Source organism: Asterias rubens, chromosome 21, assembly GCF_902459465.1.
Source record: "Asterias rubens chromosome 21, eAstRub1.3, whole genome shotgun sequence".
In the NCBI taxonomy this organism is placed as follows: Eukaryota; Metazoa; Echinodermata; class Asteroidea; order Forcipulatida; family Asteriidae; genus Asterias; species Asterias rubens.
The window spans coordinates 9,633,419-9,652,021 of record NC_047082.1 but is presented as its reverse complement, the minus strand read 5'-3'; the positions used below and the strand labels follow the sequence as shown (position 1 = coordinate 9,652,021).

At 40.1% G+C, this 18,603-nt stretch overlaps 1 protein-coding gene across 4 annotated transcripts in view; it reads left to right on the top strand.

The window, feature by feature from the left end:
* Nucleotides 1-326: 326 nt before the first annotated feature.
* The window catches only part of LOC117304518 (uncharacterized peptidase C1-like protein F26E4.3), a 34,389-nt gene continuing 16,112 nt past the window's right edge, over nt 327-18,603 (top strand). Inside the window, exons 1-2 of one of the 4 annotated variants that reach the window (XM_033789025.1) lie at nt 327-701; nt 14,175-14,425. The gene's annotated coding sequence lies outside the window, so the exon portion shown is untranslated. Of the gene's footprint in view, nt 702-8,859; nt 8,936-11,487; nt 11,604-13,647; nt 13,876-14,174; nt 14,426-18,603 lie in introns of those variants that run through there. The other 3 variants (XM_033789027.1, XM_033789026.1, XM_033789023.1) reach the window with 3 other exon arrangements.

The window sequence follows — 18,603 nt, the reverse complement described above, 5'->3', positions numbered from 1 at the left end:
GTAGCTGTGGCATGTAGCTAAATAACAGAGAGTCCAAAATCCCCCGGTATGGCGGACCAAAACACACATAACAAAGTAATATTGTGAACCTGGGCGATAAGAAAGTCAACTGGTCTTTGGTGGGTGGTATGCTATAAAACATTCATGTTTTGAGTGGAAATCAGTGGTGCGTGGCTGGCTCGCATAGGGTTGGATAGTGCTGAATGCAGTGTATGCTGCTTTGCAGCGCCGCTGCTTTTGCATGTCACAAGGGGTTTGTAGATTGAGGACGTCGTACATGAAAGGCCCCCGGGAAGAGGTGGGGACTTGGCTTGCAGCCGGGAGTTAACACAGTCCATCTCAAGACGGTCTTCAGTGAGGTATCCCTATAGCTGGAGCTTGTTGGATTTTGACTACATGGCTGAACACTCAACCATAAGGAATTGTGTTTAAATTTTTAACCGGTTTTTTAATCTGTGAACTGAAAGGAGAATAATTGCAGGGTTCGTTTTGAGGAAAATGCAAGGAGCTTGTGTTTGATATCAATACCTTTAGATTGGAACTTGGGCACGAGGGTTGTGTGGTTTAGAGAAGAGCTCTCATCGCTGAAGTTCACGTCCATCTGCAAACATTTTTGTTTTATTAAACAAAGAGACAACAAGAAAGTTTGATTCAACAAAGAGACATCTTTTCTTATCTCTTAACGATTGGGAGGACTGAAGGTAAGTGTTTTTAACAGCTTCGTAACTAATATTTATTTATATTAGCAACTGAAAGGCACGTTATGAATATTTTTGTCGTGTATACACTTTTAAAAATTTATGTTAATTTTTAGGCACATTTGGAGTATTGTCACTGAAATTGAACTCGCCGTTGGATAACTTTCCGTATGGCGCCACCACTTTTTCACTCATTTTTACAAAAAGGGATATATCAATCAGGTAAATTAGATACTATATTATTTTATTTCGAATGAAAAAGTGGTGGCGCCATACGGAAACTTTTCCATAAAAATGACAACATAAATAACATACTTTAAAAGTTTCTTGTTGGCAGTAGGCCTATAAGTGATAGCCTCCCCCCCCCAAAAAAAAAAAAACCTACAAAAGTTTCTTCCTGGATGTCTTTAATTTCGTATGATTCAACACCGCAGTAACTATCGGCAAACATAAAAACCTTCAATGAAAACAACTTGAACAATTTCTGTGAAATTATCCTGCACAGTTTGTTGCAGCCATGTCGTTCCCGATGTACATCCGATAAATGTTTGCATAGCACTTTGGTTATGTAAACCCCCCCATAATGAGCGCATACCGTGGTTCCATGAGTCTCCAACTCCAACTTCATTGAATGCCGCCCAGCTCCCAGCCCTCATTATTGATTTGGTGTTATTGTCAACCAGTTTTATTATAGGAGTCTAGAAGATTTCACAATTGGAGGTCTACCCGAAACTGACTTTCAAAACAGATCGTTAGCGTCACGAGTATACTGTTTATATTTATGCCGTGTGTATGTCGGCTTCGGGATGATTGGCTGTGGCATGCCGGGGATCGCGAAAAATGCCTTTCCTTCAACACTGTCGCTGTAGTCAATAGTCGTAGCCAGTAGCCGCAAGCAATAGCTGTTTCCGAAGTCAGTATATTATTTTAGGTTTCCTATAGTTCTTCTTTGATCGTTACCAAATAAGTTGTTATGCTAATTTAATTTTTTTTGTAGTAGTATCCAGTGCAAAAGTGCACACATTAGGATAAGCATGGTAAACAGTGTCAACTCTATTAATTTCTCCAATAGCAAAACAATCAAGGTTGATCTTTGCGTTCATTGTCACAGTCTGTAAGGCGATATGATTAAATGTTTCCGACACAACACACTCCCAGCCACGATGCACCACGCCCCCCTCCTCCAAACCCAGCATTCGCACTCGTCCAGAAAGTGTATAGCAACTGAGGTCTCATTGGTGAGTCGTGACCTAAGCTTTGTTGTTTCTGGGTTGGAGTCCCAGTCGTGACAGTGTCCTTATGCAATACACTTAATCAAACTTCCTCTTTGCTGCGTCCTTCGGATGGGACGTATAGCCGTTGGTCCCGTGTGTTGTGTAAAGCAAGTAAAATTACCTAGTGCACCTATCGAAAGGAGAAGGGGATCGCCCCGGTTTTCCTGGTTTTATTGGCTGCATTATAGTATGCCACAGCACCTTGTTAACACTGTAAAGGAATAGGTCTCATATCTTCCGTAGCTCCACATACCTTGCAGCAGGCCAAGATACTAAGCGCCTTGATACGCCTCTTATGGGTGTTAAAGACAGTGAAAACCACCGTGAAATCTCAGTTAAGTGCAGGATTAGGTTGAAATTCAAGGAGCTATTTCTCTTTGTCAATGCTTTAACAAAGATTCTCCCAGACCATTCCTCCATGAATTTCACTACGATTTCAGAGAATTATCTCTATCCAAGCTCAGACCTATTTCAAGGAGAAGTTGATTTTCACTCCATTTTCAAGATTTTAGACGCCCGATAAGCTCTTAAAGTGAACGGTACTAAAACTTTGGTCAGAAGCTTACGCATACAGCAGATTGCGATAGTATAAAACATTTTGAGTAACATTTCACTTCGGAGTAAAGTGTAATGTAAAAGGTATCAGTTCTTATCCCCACGGCTTCGGCTTTGGATTCGGCTCAGACTAGCTTGGCTCCACGGTTGATTTAACAACTGCGCGTACATTTGCCTATAAAGCACTCGGGACTTCAGACGAGGGAGCCTGAAGCCGAGTCCAAAGCCGAAGCCGTGGTTTCAAAAAGGGCCGTTGTATGTCTTATGTAAAATTTGTGTCTGGTATCTTGCTCAAGACTTGTCAAAATAACTGCGGGGTCCCACAAACATAACCTCATCTGCCTCAACCCCAAACCTCGTCACCGAGGAGACAGACTGTTCAAAACACGCTAAAGGTAATGTAGACGAAGCGCTTCACGGGTTTCAAAAGCTGGTTTGTGTAAACATCTTGTTTTAAAAATGGTGTTAGCTGCTCGGGGGTCTTAAGTATTTGACTTTCATCATGTATTGGGTGGTGATTTTCTTTCCTTCGATCACAAGTCTGCTGAAGCATGGAACAACAAAGCATCATGGTTGACTAGGCTGAAAATGCTTGACAGAGTGACAGGCAAGCATGTCACTTATAAACATGTCATTGACGAAGGACGGGAATATGTCATGTTGATTTCCTTTCTCAAAAGAGACACCCAGATTGACTGTAAATACCAACACATTCCCCCCTTTAGTACAATAAACGGGATTAGAGGCACCTATGGTAAATTGTCAAAGACCTGGGGCAAATTTCATTGAGCTGCTTAAGCAAAAAAGTTGCTTAAGCACGAAAATAGCTCGCTTATTTTACACATGTTACCGGCCAAAATGTCATGCCATATACAATGCTTGTGACTGGTATTTTATAGCTGTTGTTTACTTAGCATAACAATTGAGTGGAGTCTTGGCTGGTAATCTGATTTTAATGAACAAGGATTTTGTTGCTTAAGCAAAATTTTGTGCTTAATAAGCAGCTCTATGAAATTGGGTCAAGTTTCCCAACCATGTGCATTAAATAAACAATCTGTAAAGATTTTGACTAATTGGTCATCGAATTTTCAAAAGAGTTATGAAAGAAAAAACACACTTGTTGCACAAATTGTTTGCTTTCAGATGCCTAAAAAAGACTTCAGTCTTCTGGAGCCTTTTAATATTTGAGTGAGACATTACCTCTTTCTCAAAAACTACTTTACTTCAGAGGGTGCCGTTTCTCACACAATGTTTTATACTGTCAACAACAGCTCTCATTTGCTCGCTACCAATTAACCAATTAGAGAAAAGGGGTAATTTCTCACTCCAATATTTAAAGACTTCAGGCATGAAGCCTTTTTATTTGGCTTCTGAAAGCACACAAATTGTGCAACAAGGTTTTTTTTCCCTTCATCATTCTCTTGCATTTTCGATGATCAATTATTGAGTCAAATTTTATGCGTTTGTTGGGATTCACAGAGTAAGAATACTGTCTTTGACAAAACCTAAGGTGTTCAGTGCCTTTCTTATCGGGCTAGTGTATATAAGTAACTGATGGAGATGTTTATATAGCAACATACGATAACAAACCTCATGTGTTCGATCGTCTCCGCTCACTTCTAAATTGCCAATTAACATTTCGTAAGAGAATGTTATTGAATGTTGTTTGCATTTCTCAAAAGTGGGTGGCCCTTGGTGATGGTCGACTGCTGTGTTTTGCCCGGGCTTTATTGTTCATCATCCTCGGCTCGGAAGCCTGACATCTTTATGGAGGAGTAAATAGAGACTATGACCAGACTTGTGACAACAGCGTCTTGGCATTTATTTTAAGAGGGAGTCCTAATTGCATCTCATAATTACACGTTGCCTTGGATCGGACGAGTTGGTCTTTGAAAAGGCGTTTGTCATTAAAAGCAAATGGTTAGATAGATAATTTAAAAGTAGAATATAATGATCCACACAAACATGCCTCGAAATTGCACGGTTTCCCCTTACGCCGCGAAGAAACCCTGTCGGTCGTTTTGTGGAGTCAAAATTTTAACTTTAGCTTAACACAATATAGTTACCTTGGCTCATGAAATGTTAACTTGTCTCGTTACACAATTATGTAACATTACGTGACATAGTACGTGACTTAGTTCTTAGACCGCGTCACAAAAAAGTCTTTCTTGCTACTGATTCTGCTGCTGCTGCTGTTGTTGTTGATGATGTTTTTTTAATTTTATTTATTTAAATGATGCAATTTTTCATTGATGAATGGAACGATAGATAGATTACCGTTGAGTGGATCTTTGTCATAATGTCACTTGATATATTTAGTCTATACATATCTCACAAACAATTACAATTTCTTTTGGGACAGGTTAAAGAAATCAAATGTGATAAATTGTGCGACACTTGTCAAATTTAATATTTTACTACCCGTATCCCATGCAAATATTTTACCAACCACATGCTATTCATCAAACACAACGGGAATTTTTTTTTTCAACTTAAAAAGAAAATGTAAGGATGTTTATAAAAATGAAGTCATGCCTACGAAAATCATTCGTCCATGCGCGTATAAGGGGTGGGGAGGGGGGAGGGTAATCCCCATAGTTGGCGACCTACTTACCAGTTCAGAAAGTCATTTAGGTTACCTTTAAACGACCCCAACGACCCTCTGACGTACTTTCATAAGTGCATACCCCCTTAGACCGAATTATTTGTGTTAAACACAAACGAGTCCTTATCTAACAATCGTCAAACTCCAACATACCTTTTAAGTCTCTCACTAGTTTACTTCCTTTTTAAAAAAAAAATGGATTTTGACAATGTCTGGTATTTTTGTTTTCATGTGTGGGATCCATTGTTGATAACCTGGTAAACCCTTCTGAGAGAAAACAAAACAACATTGCGATTGGGTCCATAGGTATGCTTGGTCATTGTTAAAGCAGACTGCTGAAACCTTTGTAACCTTGTCCAGGGTAAGCATTCACCATGGGTTGGTATGATTCATCAAGTATGATTCATAAATGATAAACAATTTCTGTAGTTTGCCTTAAAATACTTTTATACTGAACAATTTTTAAAAGGAAATGCAGTTCAGTATGTATACCGAGTTTGAGGTTAAACAATTATGTTCACTTTCAAACCTCTAAACAAAGTTTACGTCACATGTCAAACCGTGTTATTAGATCGTTTATAAATCTCTGCTCTAAATATTTACCAGTTAGGAATGTTTTGTTGATGAGATTGGACTCGTATTGATGCAAAATGTTGTCACATGCTTCTTATTGTCATACACTGGACTTTATTGTGTATAAACGAATTATTTTTTCGTTGTCGCTGGGACTTTTTAAAATATAAAGTCTGCCATAACAGACAAACGATTGACAACAATGTTTCAAAGTCCGTCACTGAAATGTCGTTAGCTTGTATGAATGTGATACATTCAGATGTATAAATAGTGCGGGACGAGAATTTCTGACGGGAGTCTACCATACCACCGTGTTATTGTCAAGTTTCCCGGCCCTCTCGTGAAATAATGAAAACAGTTTCATATTGACCAGTTTCAAAATGCGGTGGGTAGTTTTTACTACCAAACCTCGATTTGGTTACACTGGTTCCAATAGAAGGACACTTTAAAGAACATGATTGTACAACGATAAAAAGTCTATTGTATTTACGAGCATATACCTTATCGAAGGGCGCCGACAACGTCCACCAAACGAGAACAATTACTCAATATTATTCGCAGTATGAAGTCCATATTTGGCTAATCGAGTCTTAGTGACTGCTGATATCGAATTGCACATGTTGAGAAGTTATTTGAAACTCATGCGTCATTCTGACACTACTTGCTGTGACGTCACCATATCTCACACGCCCTACATGTCATAAATAACTCAAATAATATGAGTCAGAAGAAAGAACCAAACAATAATTATAAATACAAGTTTTATGACGACTACAATAATGTTAATCCATATCCCTTTAGTTTTCGTTAATGCGTTTTGAATCGGCGCCCACGCAGCCATGACAATTGTATGACCTCTGGCTGACCTCTTCACAGTGAGAGTCTGTAACCTAGACTGGGACTGTATAGCAAACAGCCCCCGACACCATGCTGAAAACTGAACTAATCTGAACTGAGAGGACTTGTCTTATGCTATAATGTACGGAGAATGTGCACCTGGGAAGAGCTGTAGTAAACCAGTGCACGATAAACCACACGTACTCGCATAATAGGCCTATTTGTGCCATATTCGTCAGAGTCCCCCAGATTGTTCCTTTTGTTAATTATAGCAGTTTCAAGAAGGGATACGTTCCATTTGTTTCACCCCTGGGTACAGTTTAAGTCATGTAGTTGTTATTCTCTTCTTTTACTGCTAGCAACACAATCATTGACGTAATATAACTATAATATTGCAAAACATGGTGGTTATATCGTTTGGAAAACTGCATTTCCCTGTTGTAATGCTTAGTCGTGTCTTTATACCTTCACTAGTAAAGATTCAGTGTTAATCATTAAAAGGAAAAACGACGGAATTGAAGTGTGTTTAAAATTACAAAGATTGCCCGAGTTACATAACTTGTTTTTTTAGTGGCCATGATTCACGCTCGGGTATTCTGCACAGTTGTTCACACACGCACGCAGCTCAGTTTTGCAGTCACTGTGTGGACATTCCTTTGAAAAAAACCATTTTTCAGCACTTCGATCGTTTTTCGGGGCCCTGCTACTGTCGTCTATTCCCTTTTCTATAGAATTCCCCTGTAGGGTCCAGGTTGGTTGAACAATGAATTCCCTTGGGGGTTCATAGTTCCAATACCCCACAAGGAAACTCACGTAAGCTCACACCCACATCGCCACGCACCAATTCCCAATGTATCTTTGCGGGGCATTCTTTTGTTATTTCCTTTGTCCCTAAAGTTAACCTATCCCATAGGATTTGTACACAAATGTCATTTTGGAGCACCCCAGTCTTTAAAATTCCCCCTTTAATGCTCCTTTTTGATTTGTCCTTGGTCTCTGTAAGGTACCGAAAATGTCACAGTTTTGTCTCCTCGTAGCTTCTTCACGCAAAATCTAAAGTGACACGCATGCGTACCGTTGGTTAAAAAATGGGCTGGGTCTCTGAATGTTCCAACCCCACCCATCAATTCCTAGCATTATTGTGTGCGTTCGTTTAGCTCCCCTGGGTCGACCCCGGTGTGTGGCGGTTTTTTTTCCAGGACGAACGTGGGTAATTATCTGCACACACTCGTCATGGGAAAAAAACCGCCACACACCGGGGTCGACCCAGGGAAGCTAAACGAACGCACCCACAGAAGGATGATAACACGTCAGAATCAATCTTCTACAACCCCCTCGAACACTAGTCTGGTCCCCTGCCCTTATCCACATGGGTTTATAATCACAGGTGTTGGTCTTACAGAACCAGCAATATTATTGGATACAACGTACATGTATTATAGTACATGTACATCCATACTGGGTGCGTTCGTTTATACCTTCCCCGGGTCGACCCCGGTGTGTGGCACTTTTTTTCCAGGACAAACGTGTGCAGATAATAACCCACGTTCGTCCTGGAAAAAAAAGCCGCCACACACCGCGGTCGACCCAGGGAAGCTAAACGAACACACCCATAATGAATGTTTGGTTCTAAAAGGGACGTAGAATTTGACTGCGAATTGAATGCGAGATCAACGGTACATCCGTACCACGTGACCGTCATGATCTTGACGTAGGCTCAAGGGCAAAACTCACGGGCGTAACTCACGAGCCTCGAAGTATGACGTCAGATGTTCAGGTGTCTCGGACACCTGAAAATATTAGAATATTGCCCCTTTCAAACGCTTTATCGTACTGCACTGTATAATGTACACTTAGTTCTTTCAAATGCCACTTAAAGAAAAATATACCAATCATTGTGTGTGGGCGCGGGCACTTGGGGTGAGAATCTGAAACAGCTAGCCAGAATTTAAAGAACTTGTTGCAACCACACCCATGCATTGCTAGCCTCTTGGAATTCTATCACGACCCATCACTTCAACAAACTTCACCAGTATCGATACCCCCAACGAATAACGCGTACACTGTGGGGGAGTGTCAATACGTCATTCTCGATGGATGAATAATAATCACAAACAAGCGTACTCCCCAAGTAACACTGGTATCCATCTAATAATCCACGCTACCTCATCGATGTGTACCATCGAGGTGACTCCCTTGTCTGCTGATATAAAGTAAGATATATCAACAGAGCACCTGGTCTTCATTCGGTAGATTTTGTGACGAGCTGGTAGGTGATGAACATCAAACTTCACTGTCAGATACAGGGACTTCTTTTCTTTACCAACGTCTTGGAACTTTACTCATTCTGAATTTTTTTTATGTGGAATAACGAACAGTGTATTTGGACAGTGGTATGTATATCCACACTTGTTTTGTTTTTTGTTTCATTTTACTGAGAAGGTTTCAATATTAAAATCCAGCTCGTATCTAGTTGCAAGTTGTAGCTAAGTTTTGGTTTCTCTCTTTTCATAAGGTCGTTTCATAGCGCTTTTAATGGGTAATTACTCAAAATAACTGTTAACATAAATAAATTCAACGGAAATAAAACATTGTGAGTAACGGCCCCATCTGAAGTATTGTAGTTTTTGAGGAGACCTCAGCTGAGGTCTCGAATTCAAGCACTTGAAAGCACAAAACTTGTGCGACAGGGTGTTTTTTCTTGCATTATTCTTTCGCAACGTTGGCGACCAATTGATACACCAAGTGAGAAGACTGGTCTTTGACAAATATCAAATGTGTCAAGTGCCTTTAAGGAGACAGGTATCAAGACCAGGATTCGAACCCACATGTTGTTTATATCGATTGCCGCAATGGAACTAACCATTGATTATTATCCCTTCACCTCGAAAAACAAATCACAATCGTTTTCCCAGGTTTCACCAAATCGGGATCAACTTTTAGATGATGGAAATTTCAGAGGCTGGTTGATTGATGTGTTTAGTGAACACTTGAGGATGAAAATAAGTTTACTTTTCCCAAGTACGTACTAGTGAGTGATGTACAATGCTTACAGAGGCAGTTAAATAAACAGTAGTTTAAAGCGGTGCACTGATTAAATAAAATACCACAAGCACTGATAGTTGATTGGCAAGTATTTTAAGCTGTCCGATCAACAAAATGCTTCTTCAATATCTCGTAATCTGTTGAAAGATTTGCCGGGGTTAGTTGTTTCTCGACATGCAAGCTCATTGACTGACAGACATGGAGAGAGGGTGGCGGTGCCTCAAACTAGACTCGACATGCTAGTCCTTCGATCTCAATCGAAGTGTCGTGGCCGAGCGGTTAAGAGCACCGAATTTAAACTCTGGTGTTTCTGATCAGCAGAGTGTGGGTTCGAATCCCCAGCCGTGACACTTGTGTCCTTAAGCAAGACACTTAACCATTGCTTCGTCCTTCGGATGGGACGTTAAGCCGTTGGTCCCATGTGTTATGTAACGCATGTAAAAGAACCCAATGCACTTATCGGAAAGAGAAGGGGTTCGCCCCGGTGTTCCTGGTCAGATCGGCAGAAAATTGCGCCACAGCATCTTGTAAAGCATTACATGGTGCTAAGGTCTCATAATTCAAACATAGTCTCACATCTGGCAGGAAATACTGTATGTTACAGCGCCAGGAGCGTCACTCGGTGACGGACATGTGCACTTTTTAAGAAGCCACAATTATAATTATTAATCCCGGGAATCGCTCAATTGTTTTTTGTTTGTCTTTGTATACGCACCTGTGCCTAGTTCATAGAGCTGCTGAAGCAGACAGTTTTGCTGAACACATTCCTGCTAAGCAGAAATTTAGCAGGATACCAGTCAGAAATGGTGCATGCATGGTATATGTATGGCTGGTAGCCTTATACTCTGTTTAGCACAATTTCGTTGTGCTTAGCTTGTACTTTTGCTTAAAGCCGTTGGAAACTTTCGGTAAACAGTATTGTCCAAGGCCCACACTTCGTGTATCACAACTTATATATGAAATAACGAACCTGTGAAAATTTAGGCTCAATCGGTCATCCGAGTCGGGATAAAATAACGGGAAAACCCACCCTTGTTTCCGCACGTTTCGCCATGTCATGACATGTGTTTAAAATAAATCCGTAATTCTCGATATCGGGTCTGATATTGTTTTCTCAAAAAGTAAAGCATTTAATGGAATATTATTCCAAGAGAAGTCTTTCACCATTACCTTCTGTAAACCCTGTATGTTATTTGTAGATCTGTGAACTTTTAATTTTGTTTCTGTTCCGAAAGTGTCCAATGGCTTTTAAGCAGCTATATAAAAGTTAAGGCCTGGGCGTAGCTTCTAATGTTCTGTTGTGGTGTTATTATGTGGCTTGGGTTCTGCCGCCTGACTATTTCTGTCAAAGTAAATTCAATGTAGAAGAATCGTCGCAGAGAAATTCACAGCTAGTCACAATCTTCAGGCTCTTTCTGAAATCCTGATTGGTTCAAGTTTACAAAGATGATTTCAAGTGTGAAATAGAAGTAGTTTCACGTGGTTTTTTTTCCGGAATATTCATAATGAGTATTCATAACGGGGTCATGACCTGTATACGTCACCTCGTCACTGCTTTAGACTTGTGGACAAGTCGTTAAATCGGCTGCACGCGGTAGGATAGTCGAGTTGTAGTGATAGCGGAACTGCTGGCTCCCCGATTTCTACCATCGGGCAGCCAGCGGTCCGCGCGAGAGCAGTGATCTCGCGAGAGCACCGCTACAACTCGACTATCTTACCGCATGGGGCCGATTTAACGACTTGTCCACAAGTCTACAGCAACTGCCATCTTATCACAGCATGGAATAGTCGTAGGGTTTCACGTTGGGTATAAACAGAGCGCAGGTATTGGGAGTAGGGAAGGTTTCAGCTAGACCGCAGGCTTTGGTTTTGACACCTGGCGAAACGGCTTGATTGTGTTTTGATTTGGATGTAACGGAACCCGCTAGTTTGTGACATGCTTGTCCCTATCTCCAACCTGACACCGTACGAGGACCGGTGAGTCCCTCGCCTGGGAGTCGGTCCAGTTCTTGGGAGGTGAGTGGTGGCTGGCCCAGTCGGAAAAAATGCTATTCATTGCAGTTTTACTCAAAACTTTGTCAATCTGCTATAGAACTGTTAAAGCTGGTGCATATTATTTTAAATATATAACGAAGTATTTACTTCGATGAGATTTTGGTTTAAAGACACTGGTGTCGATTTGACAAAGTACTAGTCATAGGAGATATTAAAAACGTATGGCTAGTCCTAAGTTAAGACGAGTAACTCGTCCTAACTCGAGATAAGACTAGTTCTAACTTTTGTGAAATACACCCTGGCAGGACATGCCGCCCGAAGATGGCACGGATAACAGTCCAAGATGGCGCCGAACCTGGTGTTACGTCATGTACGTCATTGAATGGGAGACTTTTGGACGCTAGGTGGCAGCAGACTTAGCAGGTAAATTTCCATTGTTTACGTAGCTCTGAGCGTGCGCACATGACAGAGAACAGTGGATTTTACCTGGTAAGTCTGCTGCCACTAAGTGTCCCCAAAGTCTCCCATTGATAACTCATAAGCGTCTGCAGGCTTTCAGGCTTCATATGTTGTCAGGAGATTTATTATTTTGTTTACTTGTACTTTTTGGATTTAATTTGCCTGTTATCTAAAACCTGTTTGATTGTTATTATTTTTGGGGAACTCGACACAAATGGCAGAAATAAAATGGTCCTGACAATTCAAATGAGGCCTTCTCAAGGTTGTTTCTAGACATCGACTCTGAATTCTAGCTGATTTGAGAAAATATTTACAAACATTTCCCCCAAAAATGTGTCGCGCCTCTCTACAACCCAGACTTGCGGGTGACGTTATAGACGCGTAGACAAGCTGTTAAGTTTGTCGCAATCCTGCTCTTTGTATCGAGCTAGCGTAAACACCGTCACACTAAAACCACGATATACATTTCAACGACTCGTCTAAACGTCTAGTTCCGTATATTGAGCTTTATTTTCATGGTCGACGGACCAATATACCAAGACATCGTTCTTAAATGACGGGGAAGTGTTTTGAAATGCCATATGTCAATTGTTGATGTCTGTACTCACAAGCAGGATCTTCAACATTGAACTTTCTGTCTCCACAAGTCAAGGATACAGAATGAAATGTCAAAATGACGAACAGGTGACCCAATCAATCACTGCAATTGTAACTTTTCCAATCAATGTGAATTATTATATATTTTCTGTTTAAGAAAATTAAACGTTGCAGAGTATTTTGGATGAAACACATCTTCAGCAAAAGACATTCTACAAAAATTAACAAAGGTTCTCAAATAAGATTTGTGTTAAAGACACTATTGGTAGTTGTCTAAGACCAGTCTTCTCACTTGGTGTGTCTCAACATATGAATACAATAACAAACCTGTGAAAATTTGAGCTCAATCGGTCGTCGAAGTTGCAAGATAATAATGAAAGAAAAAACACCCTTATCACACGAAGTTGTGTGCTTTTAGATGCTTGATTTCGATACCTCAAATTCTAAACCTGTGGTCTCGAAATCAAATTCGTAGAAAATTAGTTCTTTCTCGAAAACTACGTCACTTCAGAGGGAGCCATTTCTCACAATGTTTTATACGATCAACCCCTCCCCATTACTCGTCACCAAGTAAGGTTTTATGCTAATAATTATTTTGAGTAATTACCAATAGTGTCCACTGCCTTTAAGTTAAAAGAGTGAAAAACACCGTTTTGTCCCCCATGGGGGATAACTTTTTTTGAGTGAAAGACGGGAACTTTCAACTCGATTTACAGTTAAGTTCGTTCCAATTTCACTCAAAAAGAGTGACACAGATTGACTTTCACTCTCAAGGAGCGAAATTGACATCACTCGGAGGACAAGATAGTGACATTTCCACACATCAAAAGAGCAGACAAATTATTGGTACGTGCACTTGCCCGCCCATCAGCGTACAGCAATGCCATATTTCCCTGCCTGTTAAGAAACTCCTGCCAACATCTTGAGTCCAACGATTCGCTCCGAGCCACATCTCGTTGGTGGTAGGTATTACTGTCATGACCTTAGACAATGGTTCATCGTACACACGCTGTAACCAAACCTTCGTCTATTTTGGGCTTGGCTTCGGGTGTCTTCATAGCTCTGTGCCTAAATTCGGACCAACGCCGACGACAGTTTTTCGTTTCTTCACACACGGAGTATTTCTCCCTCTCCTCCGTGATGTGGTGGTGATTGCTGGTGAATTCGACCGGGGGCATTTGCGCTTGATAGTCCCTCTGCGTTTGGAGCTTTGAGACGAGATTCTCCCACCTTTTCGGTACATTGCTTCATCAAAATCAGAGACAGCTCCGGTTTAGTTTTGACTGGAGACATTTTTGCTGAGTTGCAATGTATAGATAAACTCTAGTTTTCAGGTTTACTACTTTGTTTATTTTAGAAGGCTGTTGTCTGGCCAATATTGCCAGAGTCCTATCAGAACAATCATCCATTATCGATATCTAAATGTGATAGGCCTTTCAATAGTGTGTCAACATTAATATTATCTCATGAAAATCTTATAATCCATATTATTTTGTTCAAGGCTCATCTAAACTATTTTCTCCCCATTCTTGACAGGATAAAGATTCTGGACGGTCATTCTTCGTTTTTTGGTATTTTAGTCTTCTTTGACTGCGACAAGGACATCGGGTGTTTTGGGGCGTCATTCACGGTATCTGCTTATATTCTTTCAAGACACATGTGCTGTGTGGGATCAGCGGGATTTATAAAGTCAAGGTCTGCCGTTCTTTGCCGTGTGGTGCCCTGAGGTGCTCCGTCGTCTGAGAAGGGGGCGTGTTGGTTCACTCTGTTGGGATCAAGTCTTTAAGGTATGTGCTCCGTTCTTCTCGTCACAAAATAAATAACCACTCTCTGGTTCGATTATGGAAGAGTAGTTTCGAAATCTTGCTCAACAAACCTATGTATAGTGTTACTCGAAACCCAATATATACTCATATAATGTCTTCGTTGGTTTGTTCAGTTGGCCACAAATATTGTATACATATTACCATGACAAGCTAATTATAATGTATCTTGCTTTTTTTTAAGCCAATGGACACGTTTGTTAAAGGCAGTGGACACTATTGGTAATTACTAAAACAAAATATTATCATAAAACCGTTCTTGAATACGAGTATAGGGAGAGGTTGATAGTATAAAACATTGTGAGAAACAGCTCCCTCTGAAGTGGAGTTTGGAGTAGTTTTCGAGAAAGAAGTAATTTTCCACGAATTTGAGGTCTTGAAATCAAGCATCAGAAAGCACACACCTTCGTATGACAAGGGTGTTTTTATCTTTCGTTATTATCTCACAAATTCGAAGACCGATTGAGCTCAAATTTTCACAGGTTTGTTATTTTATGAATATGTTGAGATACACCAACTGTGAAGGCTAGTCTTTGACAATTACCAATAGTGTCCACTGTCTTTAACACTCAAAATATGTGTTAGCAAAACAACGTACTTTGCAACGAGCAATGGAGATCTGTTGATAGGATAAAACAATGTGCTGAAGTAACGTATGACTTCTGAGAAAGAGGTAATTTCTCACTGAAATATTTGAATCAAGGAAAGACTTCAGGCCCTGAAACCTTTCTTGGGCATCTTACATCACACAAACTTGTGCCACAAGGTTTTTTTTCCTTTCATTATTCTCTTGCCACTTCGTCGACCAATAATTTAGCAGTTTTTTTTTACAAAGTTGTTATATTATTAATATGATGGGTCGTTGACAATTACCTAACGTGTCCAGTGCCTTTCACAAGTTTTTTTTTCCAATTGTTCAAAAACAAAATCATTTATATGTAACCCTTATAAGATGGTTCAGAGTTTATTAATTCATCTGTGTAATATACCGTTCTGAATACGTAATCATAATATCATATCTGGGTTCATGCATTCCTTGAGGCCTAATTCCGGGCAATTTTTGTCGTCTTGCTCCTGAGCTTGACACGAACGAATTTCCTACCGGCACGGCCTCCCCGCTGGTTCCACCAGGGCACTTGGTCGGGGGCCTGTCCACGGATCTTTAGTCTCCCATTTCGTCACAGATCTCTCTCTCTCACCGTCGGGGAAATTCCAAATTTAATAAGGAAAATACTCCTGACCTCAAGTTATGAATTCCTTTCAGGATATTTGATACTTTGTTTTATTTGATGTTGATTTTCCTATATTTATTTATACATTATTGTATATTTGGTTTGCGGTAACACCATGTGTGTATCTTATTGATGGATAGATTATGCTCTTTTGAACATGCTTTCTCCAGAAGACGATTGGAGCATACTGATCGAAACGTCGAGTTGAAACCTACGGTTCTTTTCAGAACTATCCCAACTCCTTGAGAGATTATCATTACATGGTGTTACCGCAAACCTTACTATATCGTATTTCCACCATGCAAATTTTCAAATCCTACTTGTTTTTAGAACTTTTCTTGCTTTCTTTTCTACTACCGCGGAATAATAATATATTATTATTATGTTATTTCTTGTCAAGGAATGCCTATTCCAAACTAAGATTGAGATTGAGCTGAGTTTTGATTGAATTGAGACAGTGAGAAGATTTGTGAAATCTTGACAGCTTGTGTCATATGTTATTGGAAAAAAATAACTTGAGACGGTCCCTGTGTGGTCGTTGGTTTGTTTGTCCCTAGGTCTGTTTGTCTGTAGTTTTGTTTTACTTTTCCCTCGCCTTGATCCACCTCGGGCTCGGCATATTTGTTGCAGAGGTTCTAGATGTCAGCGTTGACACTAGGGTTACATTTTGCTTTGAGAAATGCCGGCTCATAGTTTATAAAAGCATATTTTTTGGTTTGGGCTGTTGTGACAACCCTATTATTGTTGGTTACCTTCGTTCGTCAGATCAAAGGTGGCATCTTAGAATGGAATGGCTACGGATATAGATCGGGTGGGGTGTTGGTATTTTTTTTGTTTTAGTTCTAAGTTTTTTTTCCACTATTGATGACACAGACACCCAAACAAAAATACACCACTTCGTCAGATTAACGTGCCCAACTTTTTGTGAGAAGATTTGAATTTCAAACATGCAAATACACATTGCCACCACCACAACCAAAACCATATACGCTTTTAAGGTAGGCCTACATCTTGAAAAAGGTGAATGGACCCCCATGGCGAATCCAAACCCGTCGCCCAATCACTTTTTAACCACCTTCTTCCGAAAAGACCATGCAACTTTTGCGCGTTTTTACGATAATGGCTTTGACGTACTCTCTAAATGTAAACAAATGAAAAACACCACTCTTTATACATTTCGAGCTGTCCTCCATACGGCTCTTCAAAAAGAGTGGTGGTTAGTTCACTCTTTTAGAGGGGTTTCACTCCAGGACAGAGTGAAAGATCAAAATTCACTCTAAAAGAGTGGAAGACCACTCGAAAAAGAGTTGTCCTTCATATATTAAAGAGAGTATGAAGGAAACGAATCTGCGCACTTGAAAGGTGCACAATGATTGCGCACTTAATTTGAATACATGTTTATCAGTCCCGTATCGGGTTGCGATTAAGTTATGTTGGGGTTCAATCGATGTCACACACCTGTGCAGCTGAAGCTTCGAGTATCTAATCATTTTATTGTTTTTAAAGATTGATAAAATTTGATTAAATCAAGCTTTTCATCCTTGACCCGTCTCTCATCGTTATCTGGTTAGATTTGGCTTCATTCCCTTTGGAATTTGAGTAGTTGGATTTTGATAAATTAAGATGAAAGCAGTTCATTTGATGAGTGTTGCAACAATGCAAATGTTTGTCTTTAGAGACAACAGTCTATGCTGAAGACAAATAAGTATACTGTTCGAAACGTCGGGACCACACCGGCTCTTACGGAACGACTGTAAAGCAAACAAAACATCACTTTTTAGCCCCCAAAGTTTTAATATTCTTAGATTGTGTATTCCTATTTGTAGATTATTCTTCCTGTGTGGACATAATATGCGCTCCAGATTTTCGGTTATAGCTCAAAAACGACCCTTTGAAATGCCGTTTCCATGGGTTAGATTTATTAATATTTATACATTCGAACGGTTAAAAACAACCAAAGGTATGCTTTGCCTTGAAGGCAGTGGACACTATTGGTAATTACTCAAAATAAATATTATCATAAAACCTTTCTTGAATACGAGTAATGGGGAGAGGTTGATAGTATAAAACATTGTGAGAAACAGCTCCCTCTGAAGTGACGTAAATTTCGAGAAAGAAGTAATTTTCCACGAGTTTGATTTCGAGACCTCAGATTTAGAATTTGAGGTCTGGAAATCAAGCATCTTTAAGCACACAACTTCGTGTGATCATGGTGCGGTGCGACATGGGTGTTTTTTCTTTCATTAGTATCTCGCAACTTCGACGACCGATTGAGGTCAAATTTTGTTATTTTATGCATATGTTGAGATACACCAATTGAGAAGACTAGTCTTTGACAATTACCAATAGTGTCCAGTGGCTTTAAACGCATGGGTGTGACCACAAGTTTATTGGAAATAGTGAACTGTCCTCTCTAATAATAGTATAGGCTACGTAAACAGGACTTTAGCTTGAGGCGTAGGTCTACTCGGTTGTCAGCGCCCACAGTCGACCCTCGTAGCACCCGTTTACCCCGGCACGCCTCCCCACTTACTCGCCAAGTCCATTAAATGTACTTTGGAACGTAACTCTTTTTAAAAGAACATCTGCCCTTTGATTTGATGTTAATGGAGTTTCTCGTGAACTGTCGAAGTTGTCCGAAAAACAGTTATCATACATCGTGTTTTGATTTAATAGCATTCCTATAATATCCTCTATTAGAAGTTGGAAATGTGTGAGTTCGTGTACTTACAAAATTTCAAACTTATCAGCGTTTGTTGTCCACGTAGATTCAAACATGGCTACTACTTCTTCAGATTTATGTGCATTTACATCGATACAGATTTATAGAAACGGAACTGTGACGATTTGAGCTTTCTCGGTGTAAGGCGCCATTTCACGACACATTGTTCCATAGTTTCAAAAGCATAC